The sequence below is a fragment of the Citrus sinensis genome, chromosome 4 (assembly GCF_022201045.2).
Source record: "Citrus sinensis cultivar Valencia sweet orange chromosome 4, DVS_A1.0, whole genome shotgun sequence".
Lineage (NCBI taxonomy): Eukaryota > Viridiplantae > Streptophyta > Magnoliopsida > Sapindales > Rutaceae > Citrus > Citrus sinensis.
Window position 1 is genome coordinate 17256205 of NC_068559.1, and position 17310 is coordinate 17273514.

Consider the following 17310-nt stretch of genomic DNA (forward strand, 5'->3'; position numbering starts at 1 on the left):
CCCTTTTTTTATAATCTGTACACACCCACATTTTAAACTCTGTATTTCTTGTCTGAAGTTTATTTAAACTTTTTTTTTTACATAAATTCAAATAATTCGAAGTGGTAAAGAGAAACATATAAGAAGTTGATTATCAAATCTTTACAAGAAAAGAAAATCATTAAATCTTATTGAATATTCATCACCGAGTTTGCAATATTTTATATATAGAAAAACACGTTGGAAACTAAGGGTAAAAAAGGAAAAAAACAAATAAAAAACCCCAGTAAAATAAGATTTTTTCTATGATGATGTGAAATGAATTATCCTATAAATAGTGAGATTATTATAGCCATTTGATTTCAAAGGAAACATCTCCACCCTTAATCTACTTTTTATGGATAGTTGCTATTTCCCAAGTTACAAGTAATTGCTTAATTTAAATTAATTTCTGAATTCAATTTAGGTCGTCTTATAGCCTACCATTGCAAATAATTTTGTATATGTTGGTAATAAATAAATATTTTTATTAGATCGATTTGTTACTTAGCATGATTTAATTGTAATTCTTTTTTCCTTTCTCTTGATCTTAATAAAGTTTCTAGAATTTATAAAATAAATAAAATAACATAAATAATCAAATTGATGTGAATAAGCATAAAAAAATTGTTGTGTTTAAATTAGTTTCTTCTGTTTTCTAAGGTATTTTTTTTTGTCTTAAAATCTGAATGAGTTTGAATACGAATATCTTAATGATATATTTATTTTTCTTTTTCTTAATATCTAAATGTAAGTAATATCTTGTTTGTGTTTATATATAAAGAACATCTTAAATATGATTATTTGACATTTATATACTTATACATCAAACAAAAAAGGAATTAAGTTCTATAGTTTAGGAAATAAATATATTTTATAGAGATATTTTTAGAACATAAAATATTTATTTCTCATTCAAATAAAAGTCACAAAAGTTTACTATTTTTTATTTAGATGTAATTTTTTTTAAATTAGACATAAGTTACAAAAAGCAAAAAAGAAAAATTTAGAAAAGATCTAAAATTAATAAAATTTTAGACTTCTGATGTTTAGTAAAGAATCTTTTAAGTAGTTTATTGAATTAAAAAAAAAAGAGAGATTGAGACGAGAGGAAAGAAAAACAAGGACTTGATTTAAAGAAAATTGAGTAGTTTGGAAAAAAAAATTACTTAGTTGTTAGATAATTGAGTAGCACGAAAATAATTGTTGTTGATGTTGTTGTTATTGTTATTATTATTATCTTTTAATACTTATCCAATTTAAGTTGTTTAAATGGTACAAATCTACTTAAATAGTAAATTTTAATTTTTTATTTACTTTATTTAATTATTATAGTCTTTATAGATCATTAGATGAAATCTAATAATTCATAAAATCCTACTGTTGATGTCAGGATATCCAAACATCATAAAATGAACCTTAAACCAATTAGAATTATTTTGTTTACACAATTTCAATTAAAACCAAACCTATAAGCATAAAAAAGGCGTGATTACTTGAACCTATCAAATTATGACTATGGACACTAAGATATAGATTAAAAAAAAAAAATTAACCCATCTTTACATTCAAAGAGTATCTTTATTTACATGTTTATATTTATTTTCTATTCAGAACTTGTTTGAAATTTGATAAGTGCATATTTTCTTTATATTTTACAATTAATTTCTTCATTTTTTTCTCGTTTTGGTTTTAAATATTTTAGTTATTTTAATTAATTTTTAATTTAGTATTTTATTTTGATTTAATTTAAATTTTGCATCTTTAGTTTAAACTGTAATTCGTTTTACTTAGTTGATAATATTCCGCTTTTCAAATATTTAATTATTCTTTTCAAATAGCAGCCTGCCACGTGGATTTCCACACAGAGGAGGTTAAATGCAGTCAATGCTACTGAACTTGAGAGTAGGGGTGGGCAAATTGGATTTCAGTTTGGGTTACAACTTGATCGGGTTGGAGAATTAAATCCAATTAAGTTTAATTCGGTTCGATTCGATTCCGATTTATAATTCAAATCAAATTGGGCTGGTAATTCAGATTAAAATTTTGGCTCGGGTTATTTCGAGTTTGAACAGTTCAATCCAAAAATTTGGGTTAGTTCGAGTTAGAAAAGGTTGGAACAGTTTAATCCAAAAACTTCTTGCCAGCAGCCACCTAAAATCCCAAAATCTCAAATTTAAACATCCTTAACAACAAATATCAACTACCAAGTATCCTTAACAATATTTTAACAAGTCTTTTTGAAGTTAACAAGACATAAAACATGTAGTCAAGAACAATAAAGTTATTGAAATTACAAATCTAAAAAACAAAATGGCAATCATGATTAATAATTTCATCCCCATTAACACATCTCCACAAGACAAACAACATTAATAATCCATCTCCAACACCAAGGCATCAACACCCAAGACAACACCTCCAAATTAGCAATAATTAACCACCACCAATCAAATCAAGCAACAATGGATAGAAAATGAAGCAAATCAGTCCATTATGCAAAAAGATAAAAAACAATTAATTGACATTTAGTAGAATCACTTAATATGCCTTAATAATGTGTATTCTCAATACTACTAGTACCATTTTTGCACTATGACTATGCCTTAATTATGTAATTGATTATTATGCTGGATCTAGATCAATATACATAGTTACATACATGCCGTTGCAATAAAAAGATCTTCATTTTTGAACACTTGGGATGGTCACCTTGTGTTGATTTACGAAGCTCTTCATGAAATAAAAAGATTTGAAGAAAATAACTCTTAAAGTAAACAAGTCTTTAAAATAAATAAGTAATTATTAACATTTATACCTTTTGTAAGAGCATCCATGAACTCGTTTTTCTCAACCACTACTTAAAGGTTTGTTGTTGAATTTACAAAAAGTGAAGAGCACGACCAATTTGTCAGTATCAATGCTTCCACCATATTAGGAGTCATAGAACTCCTATATTCATCTAAAATACGACCTCCCATGCTAAAGGCGGACTCATATGCAATAGTTGATACTGGAATAACAAGCATATCTCTTGCTATTTGCGACAAAATTAGGTAATTCAAACTATTAACCTTCCACCATAGCAAAATACCAAACAAAGCACCCAATGCATTAGGTGCTTGATATTCAACCAACTCAATTAAGTAAATATCTAACTTATTTGACAATTCTACGTTATCTCTAGTGACAACAACCATCTCGTGTATTTGGAGAAAAGGTCCTCAAATGCTTATCTTCTTCATCCATAAAAGTCAGCCCACTGCTAGCACTAACACCAGCGCTTGGACTTGCACTTGCACTAGCACTTGATTTTTAGTATTGAGCACTGTATGTTTCAAAAAGCTTGTTTAACACATGTTTCACCATGGTTTTCATCTCAGCACATTTTGCACTATTCTTGCCGTATAAAGTCTCAAAGCAAAGTGTTGCAAAATTCGTTTTCCCTTATGGATCTAATACAAAAGCAACAATCAACAACTTGTTTATCTTCGAGGGCCCTTCCTAGTACTCCTCAAATTTCTCCTCATGCTACTTGCCATCATACTAACTTGTAGATTAAAGATGTCCACTATTATATTCAAGGCCTTTTCAACTTTACAAATCTCATTGTAGCAAACACTGGATGTCACCCTCAGAGAAGAAGAAAATGTTAGTGTGGCATCATAAAAAATCCTCAAAATCCTCACCATTCGATGAGCATTATCCCAATCGTAACTTCTTGGCGATCATACCTTTTTTTCCCACCTTCTTCTTCATGAAAATACGCATCATAGAGCTTATCCTCATTTGTCATTCAATTAAATGTCGATCTAAACTTCATTGCTGTCGTCAACATGGTATATGTGGAATTCCACCTAGTTGGACAATATAAAACCACACTTCCTCTAGAAGACTGATCATTTTGCCTCAAAATCATTTCTTGCTCCACACAAATTTAAAATGCTTTCAATCTTGCAGTGGATGATCTCACATACTTCATAGCATTACAGATATTAACAATATTGTCGTCTAGCTTTTTCAACCCCTTATTAACAATAATATTCATAATATGAGCACAACAGCGTACATGCATATAGTCACCATTCAACACCAATGCATCCTTTCTCCAAGTCTTCAATTTATTCTTCAAAGAATTAATGGCAACCTTATTTGTACTTGCATTGTCCACGATGATTGTGAACACCCTCTTTATATTTGTATAGCCCGCCATCGTGCTGATGTGATTAGGGATTTACAAATAGGTTTTGTGAATTGCGATTTGCGAGTGTTGAGATGTAAGCGTGGAGCGCGAGAGAGAGATTTTTCTTATATATATATACACACAAACACACACATCACACAATACATCTTTATTTCTAAGGAATCTACTTTACAACTCAATACATGTGACATCTGCAAAGCACTATAGAAGTTCTTTGTGCTGGATTTGGACTTGCCACAGCCAGAGATAATGGATGTGGATGATCTTATAGAAACATAAAGTATATTCCTTTAGGATAAGATGTAATGCTGTAAATAGTAAGCACTTTTTCTTTAATTCCTTTCATGTATTTGTCGAAGTGTTGTACAAGGGTTGCGTGTTGTAGACTTCTCCCAATGCTTTTCGTGCATTCACTCAAGGACTCTTACTACAACTCAAGACTCCAAGACTCGATGAGGGTCCGTTATACTTCCACTCAGCTAGTGTTGTTTCCCTTTGTAGAGTATGCGCGACCATAATTATACTAGAGATGATCATCATGTAATGTAGAATGGATGCCTACATGGACGAGAGAGGGCTATGAGTGTTGTACAATGGTTGCGTGTTGTAGACTTCTCCTAATACCTTAATTTCTTCCATAAAGTATGTTGTTTATATATATATATATTAAAAGTTTAACCCGATTAGGTTTCAATTTCAGATTGGGTTGAATTCGAACCGAACTTTAAACCGATCAGGTTGAGCTTTTCAACCTGTTTAGGTTTTTTTAGGTTCAGTTTGGTTCGAGTTTACCCGATTCGAACACCCACCCCTACGTGAGAGAATAAATGGTTATTCTCCTTTTTGGCTAGTGGTAAAAAAAAGAAAATCTTGTGCCTTTATAAATAGTTGTTGAAGCCTTTTCGGAAGGGGGAGACCTAATTCAACAAAGTTTGAGGCAGCAGAGAAAAAAATCATTTTTAAGAGAGAAAAGACAGAGAAGTAGGTTGAGATCAGGATGGACTAATAATAGAAATGTAATATTAAAATTAATTTTCATGATATACTTTATTTTATTAATTATACTTATTGTAATATTTTATTTATATCATATGATATTTATTTATTATTTTTATCTTATTACTATATTTATATTTATTTGAGTTCTTATAATTGAAGAATACAATAATCATTTATGAAATTAAGGGGTCTACATGACCATTTAAGTAAGTCTTGTAGGTGTTGGTGGCTATTTTCCTATTTATGAATTGTGATACATCCTGCCATTTTTCACATTGATAACAATGAAAACCATAACGTAATCACCAACTGTCTAATTAATAGTCAGCCAAACTCAGGAAAAATTATTACTGCTCTATAATTATGGCACTGGCTCACTCTCAAATTCAAACCCACAATCAATAATTAATGCCATAATTTGTAACTCTATTATTATGGAAAATCTAGTTAAATTGGAGTTTTATTATTGAATATCTTGTAATAGGGTTTAATTTATTAAATTCTTAATTTAGTGAAATTCTAATTTATTAGGAATATTTGTTTACTAGTTTAATTAGATATCTAATTTAGCAGGTTAATTAGCAACGAGATTCTATAATTGATGCGGAGGATTTATTTAGAGCAAGAAGTTATTTCAAACACGAAATTTATTAAATGCTCTAGATATTTCTTAGGAGAGAAGCAAGACAAGAATATCATATTTATTCTTATTCAGATTCATAGGAATATAGGAAGAAATAAACTCTTATTTGGAAAGAATTTAAGTTTTTTAAGATTGTGATTTTTGTGAAACCTTAGTGTCTATATAAAGAGAGATATTTTACAATTGAAAAAGTACAACACAGAGCATAAACTAGAGAAGCAAAATTCGGCCACCTCCCTAGATCAGTTTTAGCGCATGATGTTGTGTTGATTTGTTTTATTGTTTTCTTCATTCAAGTCTTGCAACAATACTATTTCTTTTCATCTTTGTGGAGAGTCTATATGGATCTTGGATCACTAGACATTGAAGAATTGAAGAATTGCTATTGATCACTTTGTGAAATACCTTGAGGATTGTGGATCGAGAGAGGTAGTAGCTATTTAAGAGAAACGGATTCAGTCTGAGGTTGAGTAAGTTGTATGGTGATAAACTGTAAGTGAGAGTCTTAAGGTTGGTAAATCTATAGGTTGTAACATCTCAACTTAATAAATTGTTTTTCATCTAGGCATGTCCTTGCAAATATAGGATTAATTAATCCAAGCCACATAAAAATCTGTGTCATTTAATTTCTGTAATTTATTGTTTTTAGTAAAAATAATATTTTTTATGCGGATGAACAATAACATGTACAATATCATAAACAGTAACTATGAACAATAGTTTTCGAAAATTAATGTAGTTTAATTAATTTTGTGTTTTTAATATAATTAAGTTAATTATATTGGAGATTTTTTCAGGTTTCACTCTGTTAAGGAATTTAATTAATTAAGTCATTAATTAATTAGTTCTATAGTTTTAAAATTACTTACATCTATTTGTAATAGATCTAAATTTCTTTCAAAAATGACATACGTACTTTTATAGATTTAGCCTCTTATTCCTGATGTTTATGTATAGATATGCATGACACTATTAGTGCATTTTGGGCTAGGAAATGTCATAATTAATGAGATGATACAAAGACATGCAAAGTATACAATCAAGTTTCTTCCCAGAGAATTCTTATGAACATAACTCACTCATTAAATTTGCGTTGAATTACCATAAGAAAATTATTAAAAGAAACGAAAAGAATGATAGAAGGGAAGTATAATGAACTATATTTTTATTATTTCTTTTATTGTTTTTCTTTTACAGTCGAATAATATTATAGTTAATTCTATATTTTAAAAATTTTTCTATTTAAAAATAACATCTTTCATTAGAAAATAGAAACAAGAACAAAGAAACAACGTACTAATTATCCCATGGTCTCCTCTCTTTTACATGTGACTTGTAATGGGAGCCCTTTCTTCAAGAATGAGCGCAAACACATTGGACAAGTAATGATCAATTATTTCTTCTCATACGTATCAACTATTCTAGACACGTAAAGAATCATTTGACTTTTCATAGATATCAAGTATTTTCTAATATTCTATCTATATAATAATGATTTAATGGATGATATACTCATTTTTATAATGAGTGATAGTATCATGTAATTCTATCTAATTAATTTATTACTTAAACATTATTGCTGTCACAAAATTTTATCATGCGTTTATATACTCACTATATAATAGACACTGGTACTCACAAAATTACCCTATAGTACGCACTTATATTCACAAGATATCTTTGTTGAGCATGTGCATGCATGTGGCTAAATTTAGCTAGTGACCAACAATAATGGGGTGAATTATTAAAAGTGAACTCAATGGTTAAACTTTTAGCTTGTGGCAGACAATGGCATGTGAAAAGAGAAGCTTGTGGCCTGCATTGAACATGGGCTTGCAGTTATTAAAATCGAATGAAGAGAATAAGCTTCCTTATAGGTACCAATGCATTCCTTCGATCATAGCATTCCAAAACTGAGAAAATAATTCAAGTGAAGAGTTGTTTAGTGAGTGAGCAATTGGAAAGTGTGAGCAATTGAGAGGTTCTTTCCTTTCAAGTGTGTGAGAGAGTATTGTGTGTATTTGGGTTCTGGGAAGTGAGGTTTCTTTACTTAAATATTGTACTCAAATAATTGTTAGTAATACAATTATTTTCTTTTGGTCCTGAGGACGTAGGCACAATTGCCGAACCATGTTAAATTCTTGTGTCCTTTATTTTTCTATAATATTTTGTGTGCTTGATCACGTATTCCGCGCACAAGTGGTATCAAAACCGAAGGTTCGTACCTGAGGTATACAACATTATAAACGTATACGAGATACAACACTATTCATGTATACGACACTGCTCACAGATACGGAGGAGACTGTTATTTGTATTTAGGAGACAGTCTATTGTAAGTAGTGTATATTTATGTATGTCTAGGAAAGTTCCGTCAACAAGAAGATAAAAGTCTAAGGAGTTTGGGTTTTAAGTGGGAATGTTGTGACCTCTCCATTCTCCTAGGGACTTTCCCGGTGCATTTATTCATGAAAAATTAACATCATACAGGTTGTTCTTTCAAGTGGGAATAGTTCGTTGAGAAAATAGTAGAAGGTGAAACTTCTAGAAGTAGGGAGAGATATACCCAGACTATTTCAAGGGACACTTCAAGTGGGAGGCGAGACTTACCATAATGCCATTCAGCATCTGTTATAGGAGGCCAGAAGATCGATGTTGAAAAGTTTAATGAGAAAATCAACTTCGGCATGGGGTGGCGCGAAGTTATGAATGTCCTTATTCAAATCGATCTCGATGTTGTTCTGAAAAATAAAAGACACGTGTATGACGAAGAAACTTAAGACCGTATGAATGAGAAAACTTATGGTCAGATAAGATATTGTTTGACCAAGGAGGTGAAATATCTAGTGACATATAAAGAGTGTGCGATGACTTTGTGACGTACATTGGAAGAGAAATATATGCTGAAAAAGTTTTGAAAATCGCCTTCATGCAATGAGCTAGGTTAATGGCTTTCAAATGAAGTCCGCGGTGTCAATGCATGATCATCTATCAAGATTTGAAAAGTTACTTGTAGATTTAAAGAATCTTGATGAAGTTATTAAAGATGAAGTCAAGACTATGATTCTACTTTACTCACTTCCAGAAGAGTATAGTCATTTTATGACTGCTTTATTATATAGAAAAAGCGTAATCATCTTCAAAGATATCTGCACAATATTTACTAATTTGGAAATTCTAAATAATGATAAACATTCCAAAAGAGCATTGCCTGAAGCTTTGTTGGCTAGAGAAAGGACAATAGAGAAAAGAAGAAGCGCGGTTAAATGAACTCTCGGTTTAAATCGAGAAGCAAAAATATAACTCGAGATGAGTATGTCTTTTGTCATGAAATGGGTCATTAGAGGAAAAATTGTTTGAAGGCTCAGAAGAATGATAAGAAGAAACTAGTAGCAGCGAATATGGCACGTAAAGATGAAGACTCTGACTATTCATTAAGTATTACTACTGCAGCATACGTGGCTAATTCAAGCGAGTGAATACTTGATACTGGAGCAACCTATCATTTGTGTCCTATAAAGGAATGATTTACAGATTTTCGAGATATGGAAGCTGCTGTAGTTATGATGAGAAATGATCAACCTTATCTCACAATAAGGATATGAACAATTTGACTCAAAATGTTTGGCGAAATGGTTAGAGAATTGAAAAAAGTTAGATATGTTCCAACTTAAAAAAAAAATTAATTTCTGTAGGTATTTTGGAGGCTAAACGTTACAAGGTTACCATTAAGATGACACAATGAAGTTCACACATGGGGCTATAGTGATTATGCAAGGAGTTCGATGTCACTATTTGTATTATTTAAAAGGAGGTACAATCGATAAAGCTAATGTTTCTGAGGCATATGCTGGAGAAAAGTCTCTGCAAATTCTGATGAAGCATAGACTTTTGAAGGTACCAACACTTGTAAACTGAAATTCTATGAGTATTGTGTTGTTGGCAAGAAAACAAGGGTTAAGTTTGGTACGACTAATCACAATACTCGTGAGATCCTTGAATATGTTTACAATGATGTATGGAGACCAACCAAGACTGCATTAATTGGTGGAAGCCATTATTTTGTTTCATTTGTTGATGATTTCTCTAGACGTGTTTGGGTGTACACCATGTGAGTAAAGAATGAGGTTCTAGATATTTTCGTGAAATAGAAAAAAACTAGTGGAGACTCAAACTGGTAGAAAGATTAAAAGTATTGCGTTTTGATAATGAGGGTGAATATACTTCTGATCAATTCTTACAAGTATGCCAGAGTGAGGGTATAAAAAATTTCACAGTGAGACATACTCCGCAATAGAACGGTGTGGTTAAGCGTATGAATCATACTTTGTTGGAGAAAATATGGTGTATATTATCTAATACTGGTTTAAATAAAAAGTTTTAGGCTGAGTGTTGTGCAAATTTTAATGTACTCGCAAGCGCATGAATCTATTGTAGTATAGACTAATGGTGACGAGTGTCGATCCCACGAGGAGGTGGAGTTTAATTATGTATAGAATTAATTTTGTAAATGGGTTGTTGGATTTATGGTGGAAATGATTTGGAATATGCTAAAACTTAAATTAAAATGGCGAGAATAAATTCTAAAATTGGAATTGAAATGGCGAGAATAAATTCTAAAATTGGTATTGAAATGGTGAGAATAAATTGACGAGAATTATATTGAAATGACGTACTTGGGTATCTGGATCCGTATCAACATGCATCATGGGCTAAATATTCCTTATTAATGCCAATTAAATCATGAGGGGGGAATCCACACCTCATGAACCACGCTCTAATCAATATGGTGCTAAGGGCTTATCGTGCCAAATAATAATAACCTTGTACTAGAGGGCCGGTGAAACCAAGGCGGTACTAGACAAGATTAGTATTATTTGTCGACGAGAAGTCAAAACATCCACAAAAACTAGAGGGGAAGAGAAAATAAATTTACCAAATTAAGCCCATGACACATGTTGAGACTTCACCTTCAACCCAAGCTTGAAAGAAAATTAGCCACTCATAATTGAACTAAGGGCAAAATGGGAATTTATTAAAATACGAAGAAAATACAAGATGGAGAGGGAATTACAGAAAATGGATCCCAAAAATGGATTCAGAGATATCAAATTAGGGGGGAGAGACCCCCTTTTTATAGATACATGGAGTAAATCATGGCCATCGGATTAAAAACAGTTTGGACGCTCAGGATTGCGCCACGTCATCAGTTAACAGTCCACGGTTTGACCACGCGGATGAACAGTAACACGGTTTGACCCGACTTTGAATAGTAACGCGGTTTGACCCGGATGAACAGTAACGCGGTTTGGTTGAAAATAATCCTGTGTGATGCATACACCGTACGCGAGATTTTTCGTCCACTGATATGCTGCCACGTCACCATCAACAGTACATAAGAATTTTAGTCCAACAGGATCGTGACACCTCATCAGTCATTGCCACATCATCGGTCAATGCCACGTCATCGATCCGTCTATGTGAACAGTAACGTATACAGTCCCGTATACGTGAATAGTACCGTACATGTGAATAGTATCATTTTTCCTTTTATGCTCCTCCTAAGGTTTTTGACCGTCCTGAGTTCAAAAGTGATGTTCGTTTTGCCGTCTGATCTCTCCTTTATTGTGAAATGACTATAATGCCCCTAAAATACATAAATTACTTAATTAAAATAAAACACACGTAATTAAATCACAAGAATGTTAAATACATAAAAGTAAGGGTTGTTAGTAAGACTTGAAATGTAAAATGACGGTTTTCTCCTTTATAAATATGCATTTTCTAACACTCAACACACCCCCCAACCAGCTTATTGCTAGTCCCTAGCAAATAAAGCGAAAACAAAATTCAAATTCAAAATGATTTTTTTTTTTTTTTTTAGAAACACTTGTGTTTATTCAATCAGATTAATGATAGCAATCAAATAAAAGTATAAGCATTATCTCCAGTCTAAAGCAACATCACACCCACATCAACCATCCACATGAATCAGCCCAGTAGACTTTGTTATAGCTACTTTCAAGAATGACATGTCAAACCCCAAAATCTCACTGGAAGTAGTGACACTCTTACAAATAAATTAAACCCAATAAAAATAGTCACTCCAATGAATGGTAATTGAAAGAAAATAATGAAGAAGTGATATCACATGCTCTCACCAAGATGAAATAAATATGCCCTCAGCTTAAAAATAATACGATCTCAAGTCAAATAAAAACTGTTAGTCAACCCAATTTATTTATTTATTTTTTTTATATGCACCACTACATCTTTTAGCCCATATAACTAGCTTCTACTTCAGATTATAGTTCCCTAAAATCAGGAAGGACTTTTATTAGGATGTAACGTAGGCTAGGGACATGGTTAACAAAGAAAGGAAATAAGGAAAACAAAGTGTATGTTTGAGAAAAATGCAAAGAATTTTTTTATTTTTTTATTTTTTGAAAGTTGCAAGGTGGATTTCACCTATTATTTTTATTTTTATTCTTTTGAAACAACAACTTTTGTTTTGTTTTTTTTTTTGTATAACTTCACTGAACAACATAATTATTTACATTTTCTCAAACATAAATAGGTGATGGAACTTATAAGATATCGGATAATACTCCAAATCGGAGTGGGTCAAGATAATAAGTTGACAAAAAAATATTTTTTTTTTTAAAGGCTCAAAAGGGTTAACTATGGATATTTAATAAAAGGGATGGCTAGAAAGGCTCAAACGGATCAAAGATGGCCTTTCCATCGTCTTTTAGGGCTCTAAATAACCTTCCATATCTACTAGTTAGATGGGCCTCCAAATGTAGCAACACACTTTTTTTTTCTTTTTTTTTCTTTTTTTTTTTTTATTAAGGGTTAACTCAAAAGAAATCTAGAGATCGTGTATACAATAATAAACTGTTAAGCTGTATAAAGAATGGGCAAAAGGGTTACTCTCCAAGAAAAATGATAGGCTCAAAAACTCACTTGGTACTTATTATGACATGTTCATTCCTTCAAGCAACGCATATTTGTCTCTGACATCAACATGTAGAGTAGCAAACATAATGTAACATCACTTAAGACCAAAGATAATACAAATACTAAAATTTGAAATTAATCATGTCATCTAATGTTAAAACAAATCACATAATTTTTTTTTTAAACAACATTCTCCCCCCCAACCTATTCTAAACATGAAAGGAAAATATGTATGCAGAGATATGAAAATGATGCATAAAAACTAATTAGAAAAGTTACACTTAAAATGATAGAAAACGAAAAATGGTTTTTTTTTTTTTTTAAGAAGATGCGTTTCTAGAGGCACTACACTCCATATTCAGCCATCTTCGACTCAAAAGTTGGAAAATGTATATTCGTAGAGGAGAAATTAAAAAGAAGAAAAATAAACATCAAAACTTAATAAAGAAAAAGAAAATGTCTAATTTTTTTTTTGAATTTTTTTTTTGAATATTTTTTTTTCAAACAATGAAGATGCGTTTCTAGAGTAACTACACTCCATATTCAGCCATCTTCAACACAAAAAGTTAGCAACAGTTAGTTTCTACAACAAAAAATTAGTAAAAACTTAACCAAAATTCCACAATTGTCGACTATTCCCTCCCCCCAACCAGAACGAAACATTGTCCTCAATGTTTGAAATGAAAGAAGTAGAGTTTAGAAGACATCACCTGGGTGGTGCAACACAGAAGAAAATATTTACAGGCGGAGAGTTAAATCTAATTTGTACTTCTTACTGCGGCTACTGTTACCATCATTATTTGGTCGCTCCAACACAAAGGTCCAGGGGTCTGGCTCCGGTTTATAAGCTTGTAACATATCAAGTAGCTCAGTAGCAGAGTGAGCACAAATAAAGAGTTTTTTCACATTAGAAGGAATGAAATAGTTTTTTATTGCATGGTTAAGAAATGCGATAAAGCCATCATAAAAGTTATTGACATTTAACAAACCGATGGGTTTCTGGTGAATGTGTAGATGGGCCCAAGATGCTAGTGTCATAAGTGCCTCTAGTGTTGCAAGATCTCTTGGAAGGAAAATAAAAGCATCAGCATAATTAAGCATTTCAGTTATTCTTTCTTGCATACCTGAGACGACTAACTCTTCTCCAGTTGATGAGTCAGACGAACTGCCCAATGGTTTTAGGACTCTTGGGATGATGCCTAACACTTGACTTCCTCTGATAAAAGCTGCTTCTGATACCATTTTTTATAACCCTCGATTACCTCCTCCATACACCAAGTGTAATTTTCTCGCTGCTATGCTTCGACCAAGATTTATGGCTGCCTCAACGAACTCTTTATGTTTGCCATAGGTAAATCCAGAAAGCACACAAATGTTCTTGAATTGTCTATTGGGAGTAGCTGCCATTGTGATACTTCTCGAAAACAATTTGTGAGTGCTTGACAAAAAAGAAATCACATTTAAGAGTCTTGGTGATAGTGGGTCATGGTTGTGTATGAGGTAATATATCAGTGTCAAATAACGCGTAAAGCACGTGGCTCGCAAGTCAAAAAGAAAACAGTAAAAAAGAAAAAGCAAACAGTAATAAAATTATTAAAGACAATAATGCAAACAATAAGACAATAGTGAAATAAAATAACAATAAAGTAAAAGGATATTTACAGGTAGTTGCGACTGTGGCTCACATCTTCCCCTGATTTTACGTCCAGAAACGGCTTGAACGCCCTCTATGGGTCGAGGATAGGCTTCCTATCCAGTTTTCTTATAAACTGGCAAACAGGGTTGTTTATAGTCAGATTCCCGAGACTATATCGTGCATGCTCTTTCTGGAATAATGGCCATAACTGGAGAATCGTTCCTTGCACATATCCACTGGGATGCGTTTCAAGAGACAAAAGGATATCATCCAATGACTCCTTATTCAAGCCATCCCTAATGAATTGAATCTTATCTTCCCTGTTGTCAGACACTATTCCTAAAGAACATGAGTTTTTATTGCAACTCATTCTGGCACACTTATGACAAGCAACAGAAATTCTTCGAGCTCGTCGTTTTCTTGCATAATTTCCTTTACCACAACTAGGCATGAATGCAATAAATTTTGGAGGTAACTCACCTGTCGATCGTACTTTCGCCTCAATTAACCAACGGATATCAGCAGGAATGTTATTCCTCATGAGCAATCGCATGCGTTCGGACCGAGCTTTATAGATCGTAAGGAGGGCATTCTGAGGAAGTGAAGGGAATCGCTTGTGAAGCTTTGCTAGAATCTCATTTCTGTCCATACATTCGACTCAGAATATCAGTTATTATGGGAAACTGAAGTAACCGACTTGATTGTCACGGAGTACCGTTATCCGCCACTTCACCGGGGTAACAAACTAAAGCACACAAACAGAAAAACAAATTAAAACACACAAAGAAAATTAAAATCGTCCTCTTATTGAATTTACCTCAAGCTCCAACTGGATGTCGTAAACACTTCTCTCAATGTCTCTGAGTTGGCGTTCTAAACCCTCAACATAGGCTACTAACTCTGGTGGTTGTAGAGCCCAATTGCGTTGTGTTTTACAAAATTGAATCTGCCTTTTGAGATGAGTTTTGACACGTTGAAGTGGTTTAAGAATGTTCAGGAGGAACGGTCTAAGTATGAGACTCATGATTAAAAATGATAAGAGAAAACTTAATGGTAAAATAAACACACTTATGCAAAAACAATTTCAATTAGCAAAAGAATAATAATAAAAAGAAAGAAAGAAAAATCAAATCAACGAAAAGAAAAAAAAATCAATTCAAATTTGGTGGGTCACTCAAATTTATTTCGGTGTCTTCGTCATGTGGTTGGTACTCTAGATATAGCTTTAATCTTTGACCATTAACTTTAAACGTGACACCGTTCTTTGGGTCCTTAATTTCAATTACCCCATGTGGAAAAACAGTATGAACAATAAAGCGACCAGACCAACGAGAGCGTAACTTACCTGGGAATAGGTGCAAGCGAGAATTGAATAAAAGCACTTTCTGACCTGGAGTGAACGATTTCCTCATAATTTGCTTATCATGGAAGACTTTCATTCGTTGCTTGTAAATCTTGGCATTTTCGTATGCATCATTGCGAATTTCTTCAAGTTCTGCCAGCTGTAATCTTCTTTCTGAGCTGGCTTGCTGCATGTCAAAATTGAATTTCTTGATGGCCCAATATGCACGATGCTCGAGTTCCACAGGTAGGTGGCAAGCTTTTTCATACACTAGCCTGTAGGGTGACATCCCAATCGGGGTCTTGAAAGCCGTTCTATATGCCCATAAGGCATCATCAAGTCTTAATGACCAATCTTTTCTGTCTGGCCTCACCGTCTTTTCTAATATGTGATTTATTTCTCGATTGGAGATCTCAACTTGGCCACTGGTTTGCGGATGATACGGGGTCGCCACTTTGTGTGTGATTGAATACTTTGTCAAAAGAGCTTTGAATGCTTTGTTACAAAAGTGGGCACCACCATCACTGATTATTGCTCGAGGGAATCCAAAGCGCGAGACAATGTTGCTTTTCAAAAATCCTATCACCACCTTGTGATCATTGGTCCTACATGGAATTGCTTCTACCCATTTTGATACATAGTCAACAGCAACCAATATGTATTGATGGCCAAAAGAAGGGGGAAAGGGTCCCATGAAGTCGATACCCCATACGTCAAAAATCTCAACCACTAAAATTGGATTTAGTGGCATCATGTTCCTTCGTGTAATGCTTCCCATTCGTTGACACCTATCACATAAAGAACAGAAAGTGTAAGCATCTCGAAATATAGATGGCCAATAGAAACCACATTGTAAAACTTTAGTCGCTGTTTTCTTAGCACTGAAATGGCCTCCACAAGCTTGTTCATGGCAAAATGAAAGGATATTCTGAATTTCACTTTCTGGGACACATCGTCTAACAATTTGATCCGCACAATACTTGAACAAATACGGGTCATCCCAAAAGAAATTCTTTATCTTTGCAAAGAATTTTGCCTTGTCTTGCTTAGTCCAATGCTCAGGAAGTTTACCTGTAACAAGATAATTAACTATATCAGCATACCAAGGTAATACTTCCACACTCATTAATTGTTCATCTGGAAATGACTCATTCAATATTAATGGCTCTGTAATTGTGTCAAGATGGAGACGAGAGAGGTGGTCTGCCACAACATTTTCTGTCCCTTTTTTATCTTTGAATTCCAAGTCAAATTCCTGCAAAAGTAACACCCAACGAATTAGTCTAGCTTTTGCATCTTTCTTTGTGAGAAGATATTTAAGAGCAGCATGATCTGTGAATATAATTATTTTACAACCAATGAGATAAGATCGAAATTTCTCTAATGCAAACACTACTGCTAGCATTTCTTTTTCAGTAGTTGAATAGTTCAATTGTGCATCATTCAATGTCATACTAGCATAGTAAATAACGTGGGGAATTCGATCAACTCTTTGTCCTAATACTGCT